Source organism: Miniopterus natalensis, chromosome 3, assembly GCF_054644295.1.
Source record: "Miniopterus natalensis isolate mMinNat1 chromosome 3, mMinNat1.hap1, whole genome shotgun sequence".
In the NCBI taxonomy this organism is placed as follows: domain Eukaryota; kingdom Metazoa; phylum Chordata; class Mammalia; order Chiroptera; family Miniopteridae; genus Miniopterus; species Miniopterus natalensis.
The window spans coordinates 23,402,357-23,426,698 of record NC_142083.1 but is presented as its reverse complement, the minus strand read 5'-3'; the positions used below and the strand labels follow the sequence as shown (position 1 = coordinate 23,426,698).

The window sequence follows — 24,342 nt, the reverse complement described above, 5'->3', positions numbered from 1 at the left end:
GATTTCTTTCGTCAATAAAAGAGAAATAAAAATTCAAATGCTGTTAACATATGAAAACAAATCTCAGGAAACAACAGAAAACAATGGAAAGGGCCATAATTTCAAACCCATTTGAATTACTGTAAGCAGTTTAAACATCAGGTTGATTGTGTGAATCTACCCATTTTACCATGACTTTTTCATGCCTTTTTTTGGAATATAAAACCTTAAGTAATAAATTTTAAAAATAGAAGATTAAAGGCAGAAGTTTTAGAACAAAACTAATACCAAAAATTTGAGTTTGTATTTTTATAGGAAAAATTATAAAGCATAAAAATGATTCACTTTACTAAAACTAAGCCAAGCTATCCATTCTCCCTATCCAATTTAATATAAAAAACTCCTGCAAACTTGATGTTGTAATGTGATGAAAAGTCTACCACGTAACACCAGCTTCTCTAGATCCATGTGTTCCAGCAAATGGGTTACTTCCCACTTTCCCACTTCTTAGTCATAAAGGAAAGATGTCCATTATTACTTAAGGACGCCTGTGACTTCAAACACTGTACTTCGGCAGGGCTCATGCTTTCTCTGTTGTCCTTGAGTTTGTTTCTACTCTCCACACTCTGCAGCTTCTGGCTGCCATAAACCTGGAACAAACTGATGTTGCCTATCGCAACACACACTTAGGCAGCAGCTGAGAGTGATGGCAAGAAAAGGAAAAGAACTTCCCAGAACATTCTGGAACATTTGGATATTCCTCTATGCAAATAATTCCCACTATCTCCTTCAGTAGCTTTCTAAAGGCCATCTGCCTGCAGAAAATAAACTGAATTACAGCATCTGGAAATTTGTAAAATTTTGTATCTGCTAAAGAACAATTTTGAAGTCCCCATGTTCAGAGGTCAGAGGTCAGTGGTTAGGTAACATCATCTCTCTGAGAGGCTCTTGCTTCCAGGGGGTGTCTTTGGTTAGTTCATGGAAATGGGGGGGGGGGGGAACCGGACTCAAAGCAAAGCATTCAGAATTGCCCAAGAAGGCGCCCACAGCCCAGGTGTGCTGACACACTGCAGCGTCCCAGATCCCAATGTGTTCCCAGCAGAGCCTTTGGAAGTTTGTGACATCATCCTTTGGAAAGGAGAAGGCACAGATGCAAGTCCTTGAGGCCAAAAGGGGAGTAAGGGAGCTCTCCCCAAGGTAAGGAGGCATCCTCAGTCCAGGAAAAGTTCCTAGGAGCAGCCAATTCTTTCTTACAACACCAATAATATCTCCTTTGGGTGTGGCAACAAATATGTTAGTTGAGACTTCTTTATTAAACAGCATGTTTGAATACACCAACTTTCTCTCTGGAGCCCTAAAATCTGTTCGATAATTAGTACTAAAATTTCCTTGGATTTGTTTGGATCTTAATCAAAATTTAAGTAATAAAGTTGGACAGATCCACTGGTTGCTGCCATGAATGCGTTTGCTTGGAGATTGCTATTGGCTCCCACGTGTCAGAATTAAATTAAAAACCGAGGGCTGGTAATTAGGTGTGGAGGCTGAGTGTTTCCATCCTCCCCCAGTGTGGTCACAAATGAGCCGATGAGGCTTCTCAGCTAGGACATCCAAAAGTCAGGCCTAAGAGGACAGTCATCCTCTTAAACAGTGAAGGAGACAGAGGCCAAAAAGGACGTTCTAAGATCTCAGAGTCCTTGATGCAACCAGACAACAAATACTACAGGAAAAGAACATCCCTGCTGAATCCAGGTCCCTTCCTTGTAAAAAGGCAACACTCAGGTGACAGAATGTCCAGCACAGAATCCACATGGCTCAAGGGACAACAAAGCTTCCTTTAGAATCTGAAGTCCAAGCCAAAAACCAGTTCCAACAGCAGGATTTGGGCCACTACACCCTGAAAGGTTTTACTATGCCGGCACTTATATCAACGATTAAAAAGACATTTTACCACCCTGGGGCATGAAGCCCAGTGAACAGCATCAGGGCCTTCTGCTCCATAAGGTCAACCCTTGCCCAGGCAGAGTTCCACCTTCTAGAGGCACATACATCACTCAATGCAACACCCACATGTATGAGCAGAAACCACAGCAACAAAGCAGTGACCCTGAACAGAAGCTAAATTAAAGCAACAGACAATGGCCCCTTCAAGTCTGAAGGCTGAGCTAGCCCATCATCCCCAGTGAGGTCATACATTAGCTGATGTAAAAATCATAAATCACTGACACATTTTCTAGAAAACGGAGTAGGTACAGAAATGGTGAAGCCCCAGAGGCTGGCCTCAGCTGGAGGGTTAAATATTTTAAGGTGGATATTTAACTATCCATTAAATAAGAAATTGCTTATGTTTTATTAACATATGAATGTTCCATCTGACCCAATTCCATGTCATTCTTATTCTTTCTCTTTTAGCTTAGTATCATCTTTAGTAGACAAGATCTTGGAAGTCCTCTGCACCATAAGTCTCAATTACAGCCTTGACCCCCCAAAAAACCTGCCCCAGACACACACTTGTGCAGAACTAGCCCCCTGCAAGTGTAGTAACTTACAAGTGATAAACCATTCCAAGAAGTACCCTTTAGCCACCTTCACAGGCTCTTAAAATCATCTCTAAACTGAAATGCATGAATAAAATTTAAACATCAGTTACAACTTACCAAGTGCTCCTCAGCACATGCCTCCTGCTAAAATATGCAACCTACCCCCAGTCCATTTTACTCAGAATGAGAAAAAATGTGGACTTAAACATTCTCCTAGAGATTAAAGGTCAGCTGGTGGCCATTACCCTACAGATATATGACAGAACCAACCACAGTTAAATAACAAGAAATAAAGTAAAAATGGATGAGACCAGCTGGCATCATGAAGGCATTTAGTGGAGGAGTGGAAGAAACCCCATCCACCAGTACAGGTTCAGGAAACCTAAAAGCTGTTGGGCTAAAGTTTCCCAACTTTCAAGAATTTCACCAGTGACCATGGAGTTTGAGAGACATCTCGTCATCAGTCAAGTCATCAGTTAACCACCATGCACAGCACATCGCCCCCGCGGCCATTCTAGGCAGGTAGAAGACAAATGCAAGAACCAGTTACGTTCTTGGTAACTCATACAGGCACTGTCTGATCCATGTGCTACACAATTCAGTAAAGCTATGAAATTGGAGGAAAGGGAAGTTATTTCCAGGTAGAAGAGTCAAGAAAAGCTTCCTGGAAGAAGAGAAATGTGGTCTGGGCTTTGAGGGATGGGTAGGACATTAAAGGGGTTGATGAAGACTCTTTGAGTGGGGTGCATTACAGGTGAAGCAAAGGGTAGATCACTCAGAGAGCCTGAGAATCCTTGGGTGGAAGGAAGAGCTATCTTGGCTAAAGCCACGCTGAGTCAGAGCAAGAATGTCTGGTACCCCCGCCCTGGGGCCAGATGAATTAACAGAAACCTCAACCTTAGGGCCCAGGAGTTCGCAGGTGTGTGGACTGAACAAGGACAGGCGAAGCAAAGCAACTCTTCTAAGGTGGAAAGTCAGGGCTGGAGTGCGGCAAGAATCACAGGTGGAAAAGGCTGGCCTCACACTCAAGTGCAAGGAGGAAAATAAGAAAAGCAAGCAGAATGGGTTCCAAGTGGGAGGCTGAGGGGCCGGGAGGGGCAGCGCCAGGAGGGGGTGGGCCAGCCGGCAGCCTGACACGGGCTCCAGCACAGGGCCAACGGCAGGAAGGCTCAAAGGAGCTGCTTCAGGACAAAGCAGACACTTAGAGAACATTAACTCGAGGAAGAGATGAGGCTTCACCCAAAGGAAGAAGGAGTCCGTGGAGGGAGGGCCAGCATGGGGTTTGGGAGAATGAATATCATTGCTCTTCAGAGAACAGACAAGGAGGGGAGCCCCCAGGGGCCTGAAGCTCCACAGGAGAACTTTGGATTTTAAATGTTTTTTAAAAAAGGCTATAGATCATAGCCCATATTTGTAAAACATTAGTTGTATAGAAACAGTCTAGAAACTGAGCCTGTACTAAATAAGGAATGGATGTCTTTGAACTTAATACTATAAACCATGAGAATCAGTATTCTCTCACTAGGAATTAAAATAAAAAATAAGTACAGGGTATTACTGTTGCTTGCTCATTGGTCCAAAGGCCCTGGTTCAGTCGGGAGGCTCTGTCTGAAGAATCCACCACCCAGAGGTGAACGGCGGTGAAGGCCATCTGTTCACTCTCTGTGTACACACTGCTCCCCTTTCCGACACTGTCCCGAACTTTGCTCTTCCTGTGTTGTCCCCTCTGACTGTCTCTGTCGTTCCTTCACATACATGTGCTGCGCTGGAGAAATCACAGCGGACTTCCAGGTTAAAGGAAGATGCTGCCTGAAAGAAAGGCAGGCTCCCGTGGGCTGGGGCTTATCAGAAACCCCCAGCCATTCAATAAGAGAAAAGAAGGGCTGGCAGTAAGAACAGAGGATGAGGCGTGAAGGTAAAAATGATAGAGAGGAGAGGAGAGGACGGCAAAGGGAGGAAGGACGCGTGAGAAGAGGAGGGGGGGAGAGAAATGCGCAGGCAGCAGCCTGCAGAGGTAGACCCGGTGCTCGGAAAGGCGCGAGCTTCCAAGGACATAAGCAGCTACGGGCAGGCTGGGCTGCAGGCAAGCAGGGAGCCTCTGCTCCCAGCTGCCCCCACATTCCTGAGCAAAAACGCCAGCATTCAAGAAAGCAATGTGAATAGGAAAAGCAAGCTGGGCATAAAGCCTGAGGTTGACGACGAAAGGGTAGGTAAAAGGGAGGCCTGTACGTGCCATTCCAGCAGCCACCTGTCCCTCCCCTCCAGGAGATGCTGCTGGGGTCAGAGGCTGGCCCACGGAGCAGATTCATTTCAGTCACCCCGAATATAATATAGCTGACCACTTTATATCCAACACAGGCCAGGATGCAAATCTGAAACTTTTTTTTTTTAAATATAGGTCTGCTGATTTGTTCAATATCCCCGTCTAAATTTTGAAACTTGTTTGACATTATAATGGGCAAATGCTGAGAGCAGGGTTAGAAAGGGATGCGATGTCAGGGGCCAACTCTTAGGATGGCTTCTGTTTTAAAGGTATTCCTTCACCCTAGGTTTGCCTGCACTGGCCAGCCTGTGGATGCTATGCCAAATTCTGCATTTGCAAACAACGTCTAAATCAAGTAGTGTTTCCTTAGAGAAACATCAGTGCAAACGGTTGTAGCTTTAGAAAGTTAGAGATCTTACACACACAAAATGTGTGACACAACAAATGTATGAGGGGTGAAAAAAACCAACATAATATACATTCTTGAGAGTTGTAACTATATGAAAATATTGTACCGCAAAAAAGTAAATAAATGTTTTGCCTTACTTTCCATATCAGTGTGGATAAGACACTGTCTCCTGCATCCGGGTGTAGTACATGATGTGTGGCACAATGCCATAGCTACAATGGAAGGGTTCTGCAGAATAATTAGTAACCAGCTAATTATTTTCTCTACAAATAATGTCACATATTGTTTAAGATCATTTAAAAAAGAATCTCTTTGATAAGTACCTGGTGTGCATTTAAATGGGACAAGTGCCAGATGTCACAATTTACTTTCTTTGAATCTCTGACTCTCTTAGGCCCCAAGTAGGAGCATATGGAGACCAGCCCATGATGGCTGAGGTTTCATGGACAGAGCATCTTCACATGGGAACACAAGACCTCACATTTGAGTCATTGTTGATGTAATCTTTGGGCTCTGAGACCAGCAGAGGCAAATCCTACCTTCCTTAACAGAAGGGTATGCACTTCTGGAAGTTGTATCCAATGAGGAAGAGAAATATGCTTCCTGCTTGGAGCCTTCACACCCAGATCCACCAGAGACCCCTCTCTCCATCAGTTAGTTGTCACTGTGAAATGGGATGCCTTAGAAATACTAAACAGCGCTGAGCCCTTCAGAAAACAAAGACAGAACTGGGGTTTTATTTCTCTAAGTGTGGACTAATCCTAACAACATTTGGGAAGAAAGAAACCCAATTGTTTTTCATTCAGTCTTCGTGTAGATCACCCTTTGTTGAGTATATAAAGCTGGCTGGAATTGCTGTCCTTGGAACCGATATATTGCCTCAGTAACTGGAATAAAGCTGGAGTAAAATATTTCCCAGGCCTTTACTCCCACATCAGACAATGAGACGTGTTCTGAGCTAAGAGGCAAGGGAGAAGAAGGAAAGAGAGGGGCAAAATGACTTCTTTATTAAAGCAAACAAGTTGCCAAAAAAACAGCAACTGCTCAAAATGAGCAATTTTGAAAATCAGCTCTCTGGGGACAGCAAGGTTTCTGAAGAGTGACTACTTTCTTTCTTATTTCTGCCACCATGTGCCCAATTTTCAAAGGGCAGGCTCGCTTTTCATGTAGGCAATTTTGAAGCGCTTGTACAAGTGGTCAATTTGCATGGGCAATTGGGCCCTCAGCTTTCATTCTGACAGCTAAATTGATCCATCCTTTGTAGATGACATTCTCAATGCACAGAAAGAGAAGGGTGTCTGAGGCTTTTTGAAAACTGGTCTCTCAATTCCTACTTATTCAGAACAACACATTAGGCAAGACTTAACCTGTAAACAGTGGCTTGCACACACAAGAGATTCAAGATTTAACTCTACATCTAAATTCAAGATACTAAGATCAAGATACAACTCTTAAAAAAGTATATAACTACTATTGTTCCTTAACTTTTGTTAAAGCAAACAGGAAGGGTTGGGGTCATTACATAGGAAGGGGGAAATATTGGCCACAGGTTAAACCCACACTGGCACCAAAACCTCTCTAAGACAAAGGTCGGCTTCAGGAGTATGAAGGAGAAAGGGAGATTACTGATTCCTGAAAATATGGCAGACTATCAAATTCACAATGAATTATTAGTGAAATGGCAATGGGTTCAATTACTCAGAAAAATATTTTCCCCAAAAAAGAACAGGTAGTATTTCTTTAGAAATTTCTAGCTACAAAGGATGCTCTCTCCAGCTCACTACAGGGAAATGAAAAGATGTTCTCCTTTAACTCGTTAAGGGCAATCACATTAGTACAAACACACGAGCCAATCCAGTATGCACTTGGAGATGTGTCAGATCTGGGTTTTCCATGACTTAGTTCATTTTATGTGCCCAGATGTTAATGCTGCTGGTTGACACGGTGTACAGTGATCTGGACCAAGCAAATTGTGTTGGTCTTAGAAGTCAAACTATAGTGTTGTTTTTTGGCTTAAAACCAGCCAATACTCTGAAGTCATTTCAGAACATTCATCTCTTTGAAGACATGAAGAATAAAAGCCTTTTAAATCCTGCTGAACTCACTCCCAGGGACCTGTTGGGTCTTCCATTGTCAAAGGTGGGCACCGAGGCCTAAAGAAGACACGTCCCATCTTTGAGTTACAGCGAGCAGGCAACTGGGCCGCTCCCCGCAAGCATTTGTTTCACGCTTCTGAGACTGCAGAAGCCTTAGCACTGTATTAACCCCCTTACTGTGGCATAACCAGAAATCTAATTCTGTTCTATTTGTCATCCTTTTAATACAAATTAGTGATAAAAATAAGAAATAGGCTACTAGGCATGGAACCGGCTGGTGTATTACCTTCCTATAAACACTGCTGTGTTTAGAGTGTTTACACGCGTGGGGGAATAAAAAGATTCTCTTTTTTTACATTTGGCAATGAGTCACGTCATCCACTTCAGCACAGGCTGTACCGAAACCTCCCCCCATGAAGAACCGGCACAGCTTCCCTCATGTTTAAAAACAACCATGGCAGCTGCCTTGGATTAGTCATGAAGCCCGTCTGCCCATCCTGCAGCCTCCATCAAGGAGACGTATGATCGAATCCAACTCACTAAACGGAACCAGAAGGCCGGGCGTGTCCTGATGCAAACCTGCTGGGGAAGCGAACTCTTTCTTGTGAGCCAAAGACCCCACTTTCATTTTCTTTGCTCCACGCAGCCTTCAAAATTTCAGCCCAGGAGCCTAACACTACCTGCACCCCTCTCCCCTCCTTGATGAACAACACCATGGACGTAAAACATCACACCTGGGAGAGAGTGTTGGGTAATCTTAGGAAATTTCTGAGCTTACCAATTATCAAAGAGCCACAGTTCATCGCTCACCACCACAATCAATAAAATTCCACTCCTCTGAACTAACTGGAAAGAAAACAAGACCATTTTGAAATGCACCATATTTTACAAAATGGTGTTTCATTATTTTCCACTGACAGGCTCTGACAGCAAACGTGATAACGCAGGTAAAGCGCATAGGACGAGGCCTGACATGTGGTAAAGCCCGGAATGAGTGTCTACCCTGACCCTCTCCCCACCCCCAACAACGGGTTTGTGTTTGTGTTTCCTTTTTATAAACTGTCAAGAAGACAAACCTCCACTTTGTTGGAAAAACAGTATTCAAATGACCAAGGGTGTTGGTTTGTTTTTTCCCTGTGATTTTATGAGCTGTAGGAAGTTTATTTATGACTCTGAATCCAGAACTCTGTCTTTCTCGCCCTTTCCACTGTTTTATTGGCTTGACCTCATCCCTCAAGTGGTTCACCCTAAGACGGGTCCTGCATTCCTGCTGGCTCTCTGAGATCTGCAGGTGTCCTCCGTGTCCCCATATGATGTAGTTGCCTCTCCTCTGTGACCAGGACACCAAGGCCCGCCTCTGGTCTTCTCTGTTGTTAATCTGCTGGCCTTTCCTGTCAAGAGCAGTCATTATGTCACGTTCAACTCTGAATCCCCGAGACCAGGCCAAGTAAATAAGCGTGCTCAAGGAAGACATTAGACGATGTTTCCTTCATTTCACTCCAGGGTCTGCATAAATGTTAACAGATGGGGGCACAACCCAAAAGTCAGCTTCAAGAGAAACTCTTCCAATTTGAGAACACATTGTCTAATCTAATATCAGTGAAAGTCACCCAGAAAAATAGATCCAAACTTATCACAGACTCCCCTGGGGAAACATAGCAAAGTCTCCCCTTTCTTGATTAAGCTGACTGGAGGATGCAAGGATCCTTCCACAGACTCTCTAAGGGAGCTGTGCCCACTCCTCCCCATCCAGATCCTCCCCACATCCTGAGAGATGCCCCCATGGACAGACGGACAGCTACTCTCGTGAACAGTCAAAACAGGAGGAGGCCAATCTGATGTCTAACAGTGACTGGTCAGAAAAAGACTTCTCCTTTAGAAATATAAACATTATCTTTGTAGATCTTCATGTCTACACTAACAATTCCCTTAGTTAGCCAGTTTTCATAGATACCAGGTCTCCAATTTCTGACTTGATGAGGTTCCCTTGACCTGGAGTGTTTCCGTGTAGCAATTCTGTAGCCATCGGTTAAAACAATCCACGGTTTTGCTTCCTGGACTTCCATTCTCTCTATAATCATGGGTTTCAGGCACCTTCGCAGGTGCAGCGTCCGGAAAGCACATGACCGTGGGCTCGCTGCCTGTTCGCCGCACCCCTCCCTACTCACTCCTGTGTCCCTCTCCCCTGGTAACTGCAGAGAAAAGACAAGTTTAAAGGGGTTCCTTTGTCACAGTCCTGGTTTCTACTTCACATGTGGCTTTAGAGAACATGCACGTGCCCTGGCCAAAATGAACATGAAATTATGATGAGGTTCACCAAATTCAAAACTTAGAAGATTTTAAGTAATTAAACACCAGAAAGTCATTATGTTCTTAGAAGCATTTTACGGTTGACCACAAATTGTGCATTTTAATCTCAACATGATTAGGTTCTTTAACTCTGTTAGTTCCCACTTATTATTCTCACCGACTACTTTTTAGGCCTGTAGAAATGACACAGCTTCATGAGAGCAATAAATCTAATAATTAAATCCAGAACCTTAAGAAAGGCCTGTATAACTCTAGTGTCGAAGACAAAACAGTGACGCAGAAAATAAACTAAAATGACAACGGTACCCAGACCTGTCCTGGCTCGGGTATTTTTTTCTCACACTATATAGACTCAAGTGTTAAATTAGGATGCTCTTGTCACATTCAGCTTCTTATCCATGCCCCACTCTCGGATCAGCAGAACCCCCAGCAGCTCAGAAGAATGCTAATGTCAAGTCTGTCCCTCTCTCTTCACACACCCCATCAGAGAAACTATCATCTAATGATGCACTTTCCTATCACTGCAGCAGTCACTGTGAACTCTGGGGAAATTAAACCATAAACAAAACCCTTCGTTCAAATGCAGAGCTGACAGCATTGTGGGGGGAGGTGATAGGCCCTTTCTTATACTTGGAATGAAATGCCTTGCCCTGCTGGCAGCTCCCTTTTTCCCGTGCCTCAGTTTGCAAAGAGGAGAAGGGTCATGGCTATTCGTTACTTACTGACAGTTTCTCAAGCCATGTCCTTTCCTAAATACTATAAAAGACCTGGACATCAGAAAAGTGGCATGAAATTTTGGTGACAGCTGACAAAGACTCCTAAGGTAAATCACCAAAACATAATTTGATGCCATAGTATGCAGTTTACGACCATTCTTTCATAAACTACCCATGCCCTTCAAATTGGGTCTCTCCTATTTTTATATTCTGGGGCACACAGGACTCCTTCAGCAGAAGCTAAAACAATGCACACTGATCGTAACCACCGAGATGAGAAAGGGAGGGTCAGGAAAGGCCCAGGTTTCATGATTTCCCTCTGCCATAAACCTTGGGAGATGTCAACTTCCCATTCTCTTTCTTCTCTCGGCCAAGGACAGGAGCGGGAACGCCCCTCCTCAGACAAGGCACATCCACCTGACAAGGTGTGAACACCGAGTAACGGCGATGGTTCCATCTGAACCTCCAGTAGAAGAAAATAATGAGGGAAACCTGAATAATTAAATGGTTTTAGCCCCACACCTAGTCCACCTGGTGTCAATAGAAATAGACTCTCCCTCACCCCCTTCCTTCACCTTCCCCACTGGCTTTATGTCCATTTCTCGGCCCTGAAGCTCAGCATGGGCACTCCTGGGGCTCCTGATGCCATGACAGAGCTTTAGAGAAAGGGAGGGCAGAGAATGACAGTGACATGTGCTTTCCTCCATCAAGGACATTTACTCCAGACACTGTCACTGCTCAGAAGACATCTTCATTCTTCCTGAAATCACCAGAGGGAGCCCCCTCTCCTCAAACCCCATTTGCTTTGATAGACATATGGCTGTCAGGGAGCCGCGTGCCTCCCAGAGCAAGCTGCTGCGCAGGGATCTCAAGGGTCCACACTCTTGCATCCCACCCAGATCTTTCCAACCCCACCCCTGACTGTGCCCACACACCAGGGCACAGAGGCTGGCCCTGTGTTTCAGGGGAAGTTTCATAGCCATGTTCAAAGAAGTTATGGGGGGCTCCCACAAATAAGGCCACACTCTTTACCCCAAACCAGACAGAACTTTCTTTTAGCTTGCAGCCACACGCTCACTAAACAAAAATTTAAAGGAGAAACTGGAGGTGCAGAGTTACGTAGTAAAACCACCACTGTTGTTCACATCTTGCTATGCAGATGTGTGCAGTTTCCTCACCCAGCTTGCTGTTCAAGCTGCTATTTATTAGAACAGCCCCACAATCACTGCTCTCCTCCAGGTCAATGCAGAAACACTGAAGTCTAGGTACAATAACGCCGTCGGCACGACAGGCAAGGAAGCTTCCAGAGGGATCTAGTTCATCACCAGGAAGGCCTGGCCTGAGAGCTGCTTCAGAACCTGTGATGTCTTGCACCCGAGATGCTGCCACCACCAAGGATAAGCTTAAACATGACTTTGCACCTCCAGGATTCAGAGCACAAAAGGGGTTGAGTAACTCCAGCCATTACTCTTTCATAGGGTAACTGATATTCATGAAAGAAGAAGAAAATACAGCTATCTTCATTATTCTCGAATTCCATAGTTGGGAACCCACCCATTTGCTAAAATTTATTTGTAACCCCAAAATGTGCTGTGAGTTCAAAGCTAATGAACCAGCTACATATTAAATAAGATATCTTTAAACAGAAAAATGCCTAGAACAAGGTTCTTTATTGATGGCTTAATGAAGATGTTGTGACCAGAGGCTCACAGGAGCTTAACCCTGCATGTCCCCTAGGAGCAATGGTTCAGTATTAGCTAATTCAGTGTTTGCATGACTATAGAGAGAGCATGAGCACCATGAATAATGAGGGTGGCATGTAAATACTGAAGGACATGAGCCACAGATAAAATGCCACAGCAGTGTCCCCCAGCTCTGAACAGGGTCATCAGAGGCTGACTACAGGAAGGTGGGTCCGCTGCAAGACTGTAGGATTGAGTGCCTATTACTCAGAGGAGTAACCACCTCGACTGTGGGAGACTGGGAGTCAGGCAGGAGAAACTCAAATGACACAAGCTACTTGATCTTTCCTGAAACACAAAATATCGGCCCTCTTGCTCCAACGGGGCACATAACTCATGGTGCTGGCTGCAAGCTGCAGGGCCCCGGTACCTGGCTGTCTGGCATGAACCACAATGGGGGGAGAGTTTTCTGAAATCATCCTACAGTGAAAATTAGACCCCTCAGAAGGAGGAATCTGAACAAGGAGCGGGTATCAGGGGTGACAGGCCAGAGGCAAGGTCGCCTGCCGAATGCAGGCTCCATCTTTGGCTGGCTGGACTCTTCAGCTCTCATAATGCGAACCAGACCCCCGTCTCTGCATCTGACAGTGATTCTTGCTCCCTCTATTTAAGGGATGATTACCGTCTAAAGAGTTGATTGCAACTCATTACACTTGATAATATATTCCTGACAACCCAGGCTATTAACTTGAACTTCCAAATACCCACACACGTCACACATGGCCCCTCTGACATATTCTCATCTGTCATGTGTTGAATAGGAAAGTGTTTTCCTGCTACGCAGGATATAAAGAAGTTAAACTAGTAGAGAATGGTGAATACTGTTTTGTCCGGTCGAGTAAAGTCTTGTATTTTAACTGAGTCACTTTTAGTACACGGAGATCTTGAGCATTAAAACACAAAACAAGCAGAGCCATCCACAAATGCAGTAGAATGAAAGGATCCAAAGCTCTTACTTCTTGCTTCCTAGTGGCCTCACGGCTCTTCCCCTCCAGCAGCTTCTCCCCTTTTATTATAATCTGAAGAACTATAACTACTAACCTTTGGAATGGAATTGGCTTCCTTTTAAATGACTTTCCTTCTATAATAATAAAAAAATAAATCGAGCCTCTATCTCCACCTCCACCTCTACACTGTTAGTTGTCCATAAAAAGTGAGAAAGAAAACAGAGATAGTTCATGTGTCCTCAGGCTAAGAAAGCATACTGATAAAGCACTGCCCTGTTCCCCAAGTTCAAGAAGAGCAGTTCTACCCCGATCACAAAAAAATAAGTTCGGAGGGTCCACAAACGTACTCGTAAAGAAAAGCACAATAACCTCTAAGAGCAATAAATCGAGCTCAAGCGTTATGGATGTGAGTCAGGCACCAGAATTCCCCCAGCCTCAGGCAGGGCTTTCTCTTGCCTACACCTAGGCTATGATTATTGCAAACTAGCCACACCTCTCCAGGAGTTTCCTGGTTAGCACACAGTCTGTTATTTCTAGAAAAAGCATCAAGACTGGGAGGCAGTGTGCCAACAGGAACCAGCCAGGACAGGCAAAGGATTTCAAACTGGGATCAAACAATCCCGTAAAAAGAAATTGTGAGAATTAAAGGAAAATAAATGACTATTTCATCTGGCTTTTCAGCCAAACCTGGCTATAAAACGTCCCCGATCTCTCAGAATACTAGATACTAAAAAAGGATGTGTGTATATAACGCAACAGGGCTTTAAACAGATCCAGTGGTAACCCGGTCAGCATGGTACAGCAGTTGAGCACCGACCTAGGATCCAGGAGATCAAGGTTCGATTCCCGGTCAGGACACATGCCTGGGTTTCGGGCTCGATCCCCAGCAGGGGGCGTGCAGGGGGCAGCTGATCAATGACTCTCTTATCATTGATGTTTCTCTCTCTCTCCCTCTCCCTGTCTCTCTCTCTCTGAAATCAATAAAAATATATTTTTAAAAAATAATAAAAATAAAACATTTTTAAAAAGAGAGATCCGGTGGCAGCTTGAAAGGAAGGCTTAAGCACCACTAACATTTTAAACTGAAAAGAAGAGAAATGATTGATACTTGACTAAAACTTATAGAAGGCCCTTCTGGAAAGGATGAGTGGGTCAGCAGGGGACACATTCTCTGGAGGGCTTCAAATGCACACAGCACCGAGGGGAGGTGGTGATCAAAAGAGTCTGAGGACCGTGCAGAGAAGGTGCTCACAGAGAGCATCAGACTGTCTGCCAATTACAGCAGGAGCCAGCTCTTTGTTTCTGAGAAGCCCGCAGCTCCAGGACTTCGATGGGGACATAAATTCTAATTAAAGTAAGTCTTTCTGCGTTTCCAGCAAAATTTCCACTCACCACCTTCATCTTTCAGCAGGGTGGGAGTTCCTTGCTAACCCAAATTGCTGCTCTGTCCGCGGCCCAGCCAGGGAGGGAAACGCGTGTCTCGGTCACACCACTGCCTTCCTGGGACATTTAATCTCTCTTCTGCAACTGGCTGCAAATAATTGCTTCTGCACCAAGCGCAGGTGAGAATCGGGATTGGGCTGGGGAAGAGAAGGAAGTAATTGGAAGCAGAGAACAAAACATAACAATGGGAGAAAATTCAAAAGCCTGACTTCCCAGGGAATTCAAGGAGAGCACAGAGAGGTGAGAGGACCAGGAGGAAAGAGGAACATTCTGGCAAGCAGACAGAGCACAATTAGGGACACCTGTGACTTTGGGAGCTAACAAAAAGCAGATGTGTCCACGGATCTGGTCTCCTGTCCCTGCAGCCTGGTCCTAATGCGGCAGAACCTCACCCCAAACCACAAAAGGGCTGGAGGAGAGGAGGGAGATCTAAGTCAGTCCAGCTGCAATAACAAAAGCTGAAAGGTCGAACCATGAAAGCTTTAAAAATAAACATTGGGATTCAAAGCAAGGAGGAAACCCAGCACTGGGGGAACTTCAAGAAGCATGGGACCTCACCAGACATCATTTTTAAAACCATTTGGAAACTGCTTTTCAATGAGGTGTTTAAATGACAACAGAGAGGCCGGCCACAGAGAGAGAATGGGATCAAACAGAGGAACCCTCAGAAGTCCCTGCTCAGACTGTTCTACAAAGGACTAAACTGGCCTTTTATCTCCCCATGAAAACTTCCTTCGCCCTGAATATGCCTCAAAGCCCCCAGGACACTGAAAGTTTCTAGCGTCTTAATAATGTTACCCTCTAAAATTTCCAAATCAACCCTAGCAAATTAGCCCAGCTATGCACCAATTTCAGAGCTTTTTGTGAAATAACTGGTCATCCATTCATAATGGTCGTGCCCGAGCAAATCTGCAAGGCACCCCCTTTTCTTGAAGAAAATGTCTAAAGAGGCTCCCCAGAGTAGAAATGGCACCGCGACTGAGTTCAAACCCTGTCACTACTTTCTACCTGTGTAGCATGGGCATGTTTTGTTCTGTCTCATTTTGCTTGGCTTTGTTTTAAAGCTTCCTGAGTTTCTTCTACTATAAAAGCAGGATAGTAGCAGCAATCGGGTTACAGAGAAGTTATGAAATTTCAAAACTATGCACACAAGTTTCTGGCTCAAAGTTGATGTTAATATGCTATAATTACAACACACTGTGTTCTAGTCTATGATCCTCAGTCTAACTTCACCTTTCTGGACCTTGGTGCTTATCTATCAAATGCAGTTAGTGTGTTGGATTATTTGTTTTAATGCCTATTTCAGGTCTTGAAAAACTACTTGTCTGGGACTTTGGTTTCTTCCCCTGTATTTGTAACTGCAAAGACTCACTCTATGAGCATGACATTTTTTCCCTCCTAGTTACTTTTCCAAAAAAATAAAGAAAGAAAAAAAATGACAACACTAAAAAACATCACTTTGATGCCCTCTGGAGTATACAAGGACCACATGTTTAAAAAGGGTCACAGGACAAGTTTTTGATATAAATTACAGGAAAAGAACACATATTCTCCAAAAATCAGCATTTCTGTGCTTTTATCTGAGAATAGGGGGAAAAAGAGATGTGTGACGAAGTATAAAAGTCCAAAGAGCTGATGACAGATGTCCTTTTATTTCCCTAGTGATGGCAGTTTTGTTCTAAATCGCCAAGCCTTCTACCTTCTAAAATTGACCTGACCAGCCTTGCAGTCCTTCTCAATGTTGCAGGATAATGGAAAGTTTAAACCTGAAGGAACTGCTCTTACCAAGACAAGCGTTTGGAAACCAGGCACTTTCCTCAAATTATAAGCTGCTCCACTGTGTAAGTACATCAATAACAAACCTATTCATGAGACCGGGATGGCAGGGACAATCCACATGTGGTCCAGGATGTAAATTCAAGCAACTGCCCTAGCCAGTTTGGTTCAGTGGTTAGAGTGTCGGCTCTCGACTGAAGGGTTCCGGGTTCGATTCTGGCAAGGGCACATACTTTGGTTGCAGGCTCGTATCCCCAGCCCTGGTCAGGGTGCGGTGCTGGAGGCCACCAATAGATGTGTCTCTCTCACATCGATGTTTCTCTCTCTCTCTCTCTCTCTCTCTCTCCCTCTCTCTTCCTCTCTCTCTAAAAAAGCAATGGAAAAAATATCCTCCAGTGAGGATAAAAAAAAAAAAATTCAAGCAACAAACAGTTAGGCTGCCCATCAAACCACAGAAGGCAGCTGCAAACTGCCCTGGGGCTGCATGACATGTCCACATACTGAAGCTCCAGGATTAATGAGGAAAGCTCTGCAAAGGGCTGAGTCTCCATGCTTAAAGCCAAGTTTCCTGTGAAATATATCACAGGAAGCCTTGAATTGCCAAGGGTGACAGTGTCAACTCTGCAGAACATGCGTGAGCATCAATATTTGGGGGCCCAATGACAGGTAACAGGCAGGTTTAAGAAGCTGAGAAACTTAGGCAGGGAGTGCCAGAGATGTATACATTTTACAATCAGATCTGTATTAACAGTGACATTCTTTAAAGATTTTCAACCTTTTCCATCTCATGGAACACATAAGCTAATTACTAAAATTCTGCGACACTCCTAAATATATATTTTTGTCAATCTGACAAAAAAAGTATCATTTGATTCATTCACACCATATGGCTATTGCTGTGTTGGCTGTTGTCACTTTTCTATTTGACAGTCTAAGGGGAAAGAGGTCAGTGTCCCTGAATAAATAAATAGTCAGTTACTGCATGTTTGCTTGCTTTTTTGTTGTTTTTAATTTATCTTTATTGTTGAAAGAATTACAAATGTCCCCCTTCTTCCCCCATTGATCCCCTCTAGCCTGTACCCTCCCCCTAAGTCTTCACCCCCACTATTGTCTGTGTCCATGGGTTATGTATATATGCATATAAATTCTTATGTAGGGTAAAATTTAAGACCCAAATATATGCTGTCTACAAGAGACACACCTCAGAACAAAAGACTCACACAGGCTGGGGGGGAAAAAACAAAAAAACTTCTGGAAGACTTTAAAGGAGAGATCGACAGCAATACAGTCATAGTAGGGGACTTTAAGACCCACTGACTTTACTGGATAGGTCTTCTAGACAAAAAATCAACAAGGAAACAGTGACTCTAAATGAACATAAATTCTTATGTTCTTATTTGGGTCTCCCACCCTCGCCTTCCCTCTGAGATTCGTCAGTCTGTTCCATGCTTCTATGTCTCCTGATCTATTTTGTTCATCAGTTAATTTTGTTCATTAGATTCCACATATGAGTAAGATTATGTGACATTTGTCTTTCTCTGACTGGCTTATTTTGCTTAGCACAATATTCTCCAGGTCCTACCATGCTGTCTCAAAGGGTAAGGGATCCTTCATTTTTACAGCTGCATAGTATTCCCTGGTATAAATGTCTAAGAAGATGCTTGATATGATTTCAATCTTCTTGAACTCATACAGACTTGTTTTGTGTCCTAACATGTAGTCTATCTTTGAGAATGTCCCATGTGCACTTGAAGAGAGAATGCTTATTCTGCAGCTTTGAGGTGGAATTTTCTGTAAATGTCAATTAAATCCATCTGATCTAGTGTGTCATTTAGAGTCACTGTTCCCTTGTTGATTTTTAGTCTGGAAGATCTCTCCAGTAAAGTCAGTGGGTGTTAAAGTCCCCTTCTATGACTGTATTGCTGTCTATCTCTCCTTCAAAGTCCTCCAGAAGTGTGTTTTTGGGTTTTTTTCCAGCCTATGTGAGTCTTTTGTTCTGAGGTGGCTCTCTTGTAGACAGCATATATTTGGGTCTTGTTTTCTTATCCATTCAGCTACCCCATGTCTTTTGATTGGGACATTGAATCCATTTATATTAAGGTTATTATTTATAGGTACTTATCTATTGCCATTTTATTTCTTTATGCCTATGTTTCTCATTCTCTCTATTTCAACTTCTTATGCTGGTTTGGTGGTGATAAATTCTTTAGCCTTTTATTGTCTGGAAGGCGCTTTATTTCACCATCTATTTTGAAGGATAGCCTTGCTGGATAGAGTTGTCTTGGTTTCAGATCCTTGTTTACCTTGCATTACCTTGAATACTTCATGCCATTCCCTTCTCGCCTGTAGAGTTTCTGATGAGAAATCAGCTGACAGCCTTATGGGAGCTCCTTTGTAGGCAACAGATTGCTTTACTCTTGCTGCCTTTAAGATTCTCTTTGTCTTGAATTTTTGGCATTTTAATTATGATGTGTCTGTGCGTGGGCCTCTTTGGGTTCTTCTTGCTTGGGACTCTCTGTGCCTCCTGCACTTGTGTGACTTTTCTGCCATTATTTCATCAAACAAGTTCTCTAAACTTTGCTTACTTTTCTACCTCTTCTGGCACTCCTATGACTCAAGTACTGTTACATGTCATATTGTCCCACAGCTCCCTTAAACTGTCCTCCTGGTTTTTTTCATTGTTTTTTCTTTTTGGATCTCCGATTGATTTTTTTCTACCATCTTTTAATTCGCTGATTCAGCTTTCCCTAATCTGCTGTTCATTCCTTCCAATGTTGTTGGTTTTTTTATTTCTGCTATGTCATTCTTAATTTCCTTCATAGTTTCTATATCTTTTTCACCCTGTTGAGCATTCTTATGATCAATATTCTGAACTCTATATCTGATAGATTGCTTATCTCCATTTCTGGCGCTGTGGGCCGAGAAGCCCAGCTTGGGGTTTAGGCCCCAGAGTTCTCAGTGGGAACTCCCACATCTGAGATATCCCTCAGGACCTTTCCGCTGCTGCCTGTGGGAGTCCAGCCAGCCCTCTCATGCCTCCATACTTCCTAGCAGTCTCTATGCAGTCTTCACTTTATGTCCTTGGTTATGAGGGTGCTCTCCAGCCAGTCTTCAGTTGCAGTGGATTATTCAGGATGGTTTTTCTATATTTTAGTTGTAAGTCCAGTTTGGTCCTAGGGGAGTGTCAGTGTCGTTTGGATCTTGGATCTCCTCTGGTATCACGTTTTAAAAATTCTCACTGCACACCTGCCTTGGAAGACCAGTGGAAAATTGCTGCTTTAAAGCCTCTCAGACTACTTTCACCTTCACTTAGGAGAAGGAAAGCTATGCTGAATGGAAACTGATTCCTAAAGTGTTAAAGATTCAGCCCTTGATTTGATCTATTTTCACAAGATAAACTATGGACTGGGAAGATTTTTATCAATGCCAGTGGCAATACCTAAATAAATAAATAGTGCTTATTTTAGGCTATACCTAGTGAGATATGTTAATATCTCATATACAATCTTAATTTTTAAATTTATCCATAATTACATTGTTTCCTTTAAAAATTGAAAATGTCTCCTGGAAAGCCATTAATGGAGCATGCATGACAGAGAACTTAAAGTGGCCCCCACAATACCTGCTTCCACATGTTCATGCTCTTGCATGATCCCTCTCCCTGAGGAGAGATGGAATCTGTGACCCACTTCTACCAATAGAACACAGCAAAGGTAACCAGATACAAGTGATAATGTGACTACGTTATATTAGACTGCAGCACTACCTTGCTGGAGTTTCTTTATCCCTGGTTGGCTTTGAGGAAGCCAACAGCCATGCTGGAGAAGTCCACATGACATGGAGCTATGGGAAGTCACTAGGAGCTGAAGGAAGTTTCCAGCAAGAAAATGAAGCTCTCAGCTCCGCAACCACAAGCAAATTAATTTTATCAACAACCCCATTGAACTTAGAAGCAGATTCTTCTCCAGTCAAGCCTTCCAATGAAACCCCAACCCCAGTCAATTGCCCTTGATTTGCAGCATTGCAAAGAACCCAGCTAAGAACCCAGACTCCAGACTCACTGAAACAGTGAGATCATAAATGTGTGTTCTTTCCACTCACTCAGTATGTTGTACCATTTTTATATATTAATAAAAACTGATGCAGATCATTAAAACACAAGTTGTAGCACAACTAATTTTATGTAAATAAATGTTATATTTTATTCAACTGAATTTGTCTATCATAAACTATAATTACATATTTTTAATGTTTGATTTTAATAATTTTATTTTCAACTATAGCACAGAATGAAGCATTGTAGATAGCTGATCTTCATTTTCCACTCACTGTTCTATAAGTGGTTCTAAAGGAAGCTGGGCCTTAACCAAATAAGAGAAATAAAGCCAAATAAAATCAAAACATCAGGACTTGATCAGTGGTTACTAACTATAAATAGTTCAATTATAAAGTGCCATATTAAATACTGTCCAAGTATATTTTTAAAATTCCAACAGGTCCTATAAAACAGCACTAGGAAATTTTGATTTTTATGTTAGCAAGAGTATAAATGAAAGATCTGGCTGTTTGAACAGGCATGAGCAAGCTATTGCTAAACTGTGTTATGTTAGCAGCTCATGGGTTAAAACAGTTGTCAATGAATTTACAGGAGTACATGTCAATAAAACCATGAATGTAGACTTTTATATTTTACACAGAAAAGAGAAGTTCACATTAAAGCAAATATCTCGCTATTTCAATACATCCTAGAGATTAAATATACTTCCCAATATGAAACAGCCCACATCACTGTATTAGTTTGCATTGGCATAACAAAGTACCACACATTGGGTGGCTTAACCAATAAGAATCTATTTTTCATAGTTATGTAGGTTAGAATTCTAAGATCATAGTGTTAGGTGATATCAGATGGCCACCTTCTTGCAGTGTCTTCAAATGGTGGAGAGATCCTTAGTGTCTCTTCTTATTAGAGTACTAATCATCCCATGAGGGCCCTGCCTTCATGACCTCAACCAAGTCTAATTACCTCCCAGAGGCCCCATCTCCAAGTATCATCATATTAGGAGTTAGGGCTTCAACATATGAATGGGGTAGGGACACAATCCAGTCCATAGCAATAAGTATTAAAGTATTTTTAAAATTATGTTTATAAGTTACATATGGTTGGTATGTTTAAATACATAATTTCATCTGTATTCTGTTAAAGATTCTAAAAATTCATGGAATAAAACAGTGTGCTAGACATTCAAGTAGAAAAATTTTGCTGCTTACTCAAAGCAAAACGTTTTCCATCACATCTTCATTTTGGGTGGGAAGAGGGGGGATATGTTTTCCTCACTTGACATGTTTATCAATTTCAAACAGAACCAAATGTTCCAAGTTTATATTTTCTAGCTCCTAGAAATTCTGAAATTCCTTATTTCATAAAATTCATCTTCTCTTGTCACTGAAAGTGTACAATACAGTCAAAAGAAAATAAATACTCTACTAAAGCCATGTATTCCCCTACTGATAAAAAACTGAAAAGCCTTTGTCATTATGTCTTGAAAATGTTTAGTTTATTTGTTGCCTTAAGACTTAAATTTGGTTGGTTAATCTATTATCTATTTTGACATTCTTATAAAGAGTAGGCTGACAATTATTCCTTCTATCTGCTACCTTAGGCCTCCCTAAACCTTGCTGAGCAAGAAGCATATGGCTTCTCTTTGGACCCAACCCCAAAGATGGCTAAGAAAACTGAATACACACAGTCTCGCTGTCATTTCCATCATTCACGGAAATGCTTATTTCCTTAGTCATGCGCTTCTCCCATCTATACCCATGCATTTCACAGAGAGATTTCCTAGCACAGAAATGAAACAAGGAATTCCATAATTAAAAGCTCTTATGCGCCATGGCCAGTGTGGTTCAGTTGGTTGGGCACTGTCCCACCCACCGAACCTTTCCTGGTAGGGGGTGTGCAGGAGGCAGCTGATAGATGTTTCGCTCTCACATCAATGTCTCTCTCTCTCTTCTACTTCTCCCTTCCTCTCTCTCTAAAAATCAATGGGGGGAGGGGCTCTTATGCAAGAACCAGGTAGAGAATTATTTGGGTAAAGCAGTAAGAGCTCAAATGGTGATGGAAATGCTGAATTCTAGATGTGATTTCAGACTTAGTTTCATTCTCCTCAAGGTTCATATAGAGGAAGTTCACTGAATTTTCCAGAGTGTCATAGAGGCATGGGAGGACCAAAGGTTATCACTTAGGACAAAGCAAATGCGATGACCAAGGTCTAGCTTAGGTGACACCAAATGGAAATGTCCACAGTAGTCGCAGTCAGCTAGCTACATGAAAACCTCAGCTTAGCCCCTTCATACTTATGGCCCAGGTACAGCAAGATCTTTCACTGGAAACTGAAAAAAGCAATACTTTGCTGCAGAGTAATAGTGGATCCAACAGGAGAAAGGCCTGGAGAATACTTTTCCAAATAAACATCCAGAGTCACCTGGCTTTTACAGCAGAATCAAACCTGGGGTCCTGAATATCTGCTCAGAAACACCACTGCAATACCATCCTATCACACCTTGCTACTTCTCTTCCCCGAAAGATGCACCTTCAGCAGGTGGTGTAATTAGAGATACTTAATGCCACAACTACACATGGGGAACCCAGTGGGACTAGAGACTTCACAGACCTCCAAGTAAGAGGCAAGCAGCCATTGCTTTTTAATTAGCAAAAGATAGGTGCTGTCTCAACAGTTTGTTGTGCTTGCATAAACCTCCATATGTGTACACACTCTCCAAATGCTTAGCATTTGCCATTCTATGTGCCAAGAAAGGGGCTTCCACTCCATCCTATAATCTCTACAATAGCCTTTCTAATCAGAAAATCAAACACCCAAGAGATACTGGGGCTGCGACCTCATAAAAGTTAAAAAAACACAAATGTCTATCATTCCTCTCTGTATTTCCCTTGTTATAATGGCTGCATTGAAGGCTGCCAGGAACAATTCGACCACCAGACTTTCCCCTTCTCTGGTGCCAGCAGCATCTGTACCCCAAGCCTGAACTAAATGTTTGTGAGTCTTCCAAAAATAAGGATGTACTTATACCTGAGCTCTCACAAACTCTCATATGGTGGGGATTAATTTATGACAAACAAGAAAACTTTATTTGGGAAAGACAGGGCCTGAAAAAAGCAGAGGAAGGATCTCAAGTGAGCAGCAAGCCTTCTGATAAATAAAAGTTCATTGGAACAACTGGGGGGAGAGAGAGAGAGAGAGAGAGAGAGAGAGAGAGAGAGAGAGAGAGCGAGCGGGTTGGTGATAAATTGCATTTGAAAGAGTTGCTTTAAATCCAGAAGGAAACAAAACCACACACAAGCTTCCAGTGCTGCCTAAATAGTAAAGGTTGTCATAGCCTTTGGGGGGAAGGACAGGAGGTCAGGACAATATTATTAATAATTAAGCATGATTTTCCTAGCAAGTTTGTTTGCTTTTTTTCTAAGCTTAGTGAGTTGCAATCATTCTCTAAAGAAAGGACTCTTTATCCAGGCATGAAGTAAACACTGTGGAGCCACTACAAAAATAAAGCAGCCAGAATATAAACCATGAAAAAAACCCTCTGGGGCTAAAAACGGATGCTCTCATTTTGCCTACGAAATTATAGGTTCCGCAGGTGCTTTGAGCTGCCAAGGGCTCCACTGCCAGCGCGCCTTCCTCTGTCCCAGAGCAGCTTGCTCTCCTCCAAAGGGCTACGTGATAGGAAATGACAAGGTAGGTTTAATATCCAGGTAGTAGATGCTGAGACCACCATAGTCGTTCCAAACCGACAGATGCAGCACTCAAGCCCAGACGGAACACGCTCCACACACAGCTCTGCCTGAAAAAGCACTGCCCCACACCCTTGAAGTGTTTCCACTGTGTGTATTGTGACCCTGTTTGATGTTGCTGTTACTGCTTGACAGCTACACTCCGAAGGCAGAATCCATCCAAGTCTTTTAAAATTATTGATGCTAGCCTGAGCAGAGGGGCTCAGTTGCTTGAGCACTGTCCCACGCACAGAGAGGTTGCCAGTTAGGTTCCCAGTCAGGGCACATGCCTGGGTTGCAGGTTCCATCCTCAGTCGGGGTGCATACAGAAGGCA

At 43.0% G+C, this 24,342-nt stretch overlaps 1 protein-coding gene across 4 annotated transcripts in view; it reads right to left on the bottom strand.

Moving 5' to 3' along the window:
* The window catches only part of SEMA5A (semaphorin 5A), a 362,632-nt gene that overhangs the window by 266,182 nt on the left and 72,108 nt on the right, over nt 1–24,342 (bottom strand). The gene's annotated exons all lie outside the window — the stretch shown is intronic.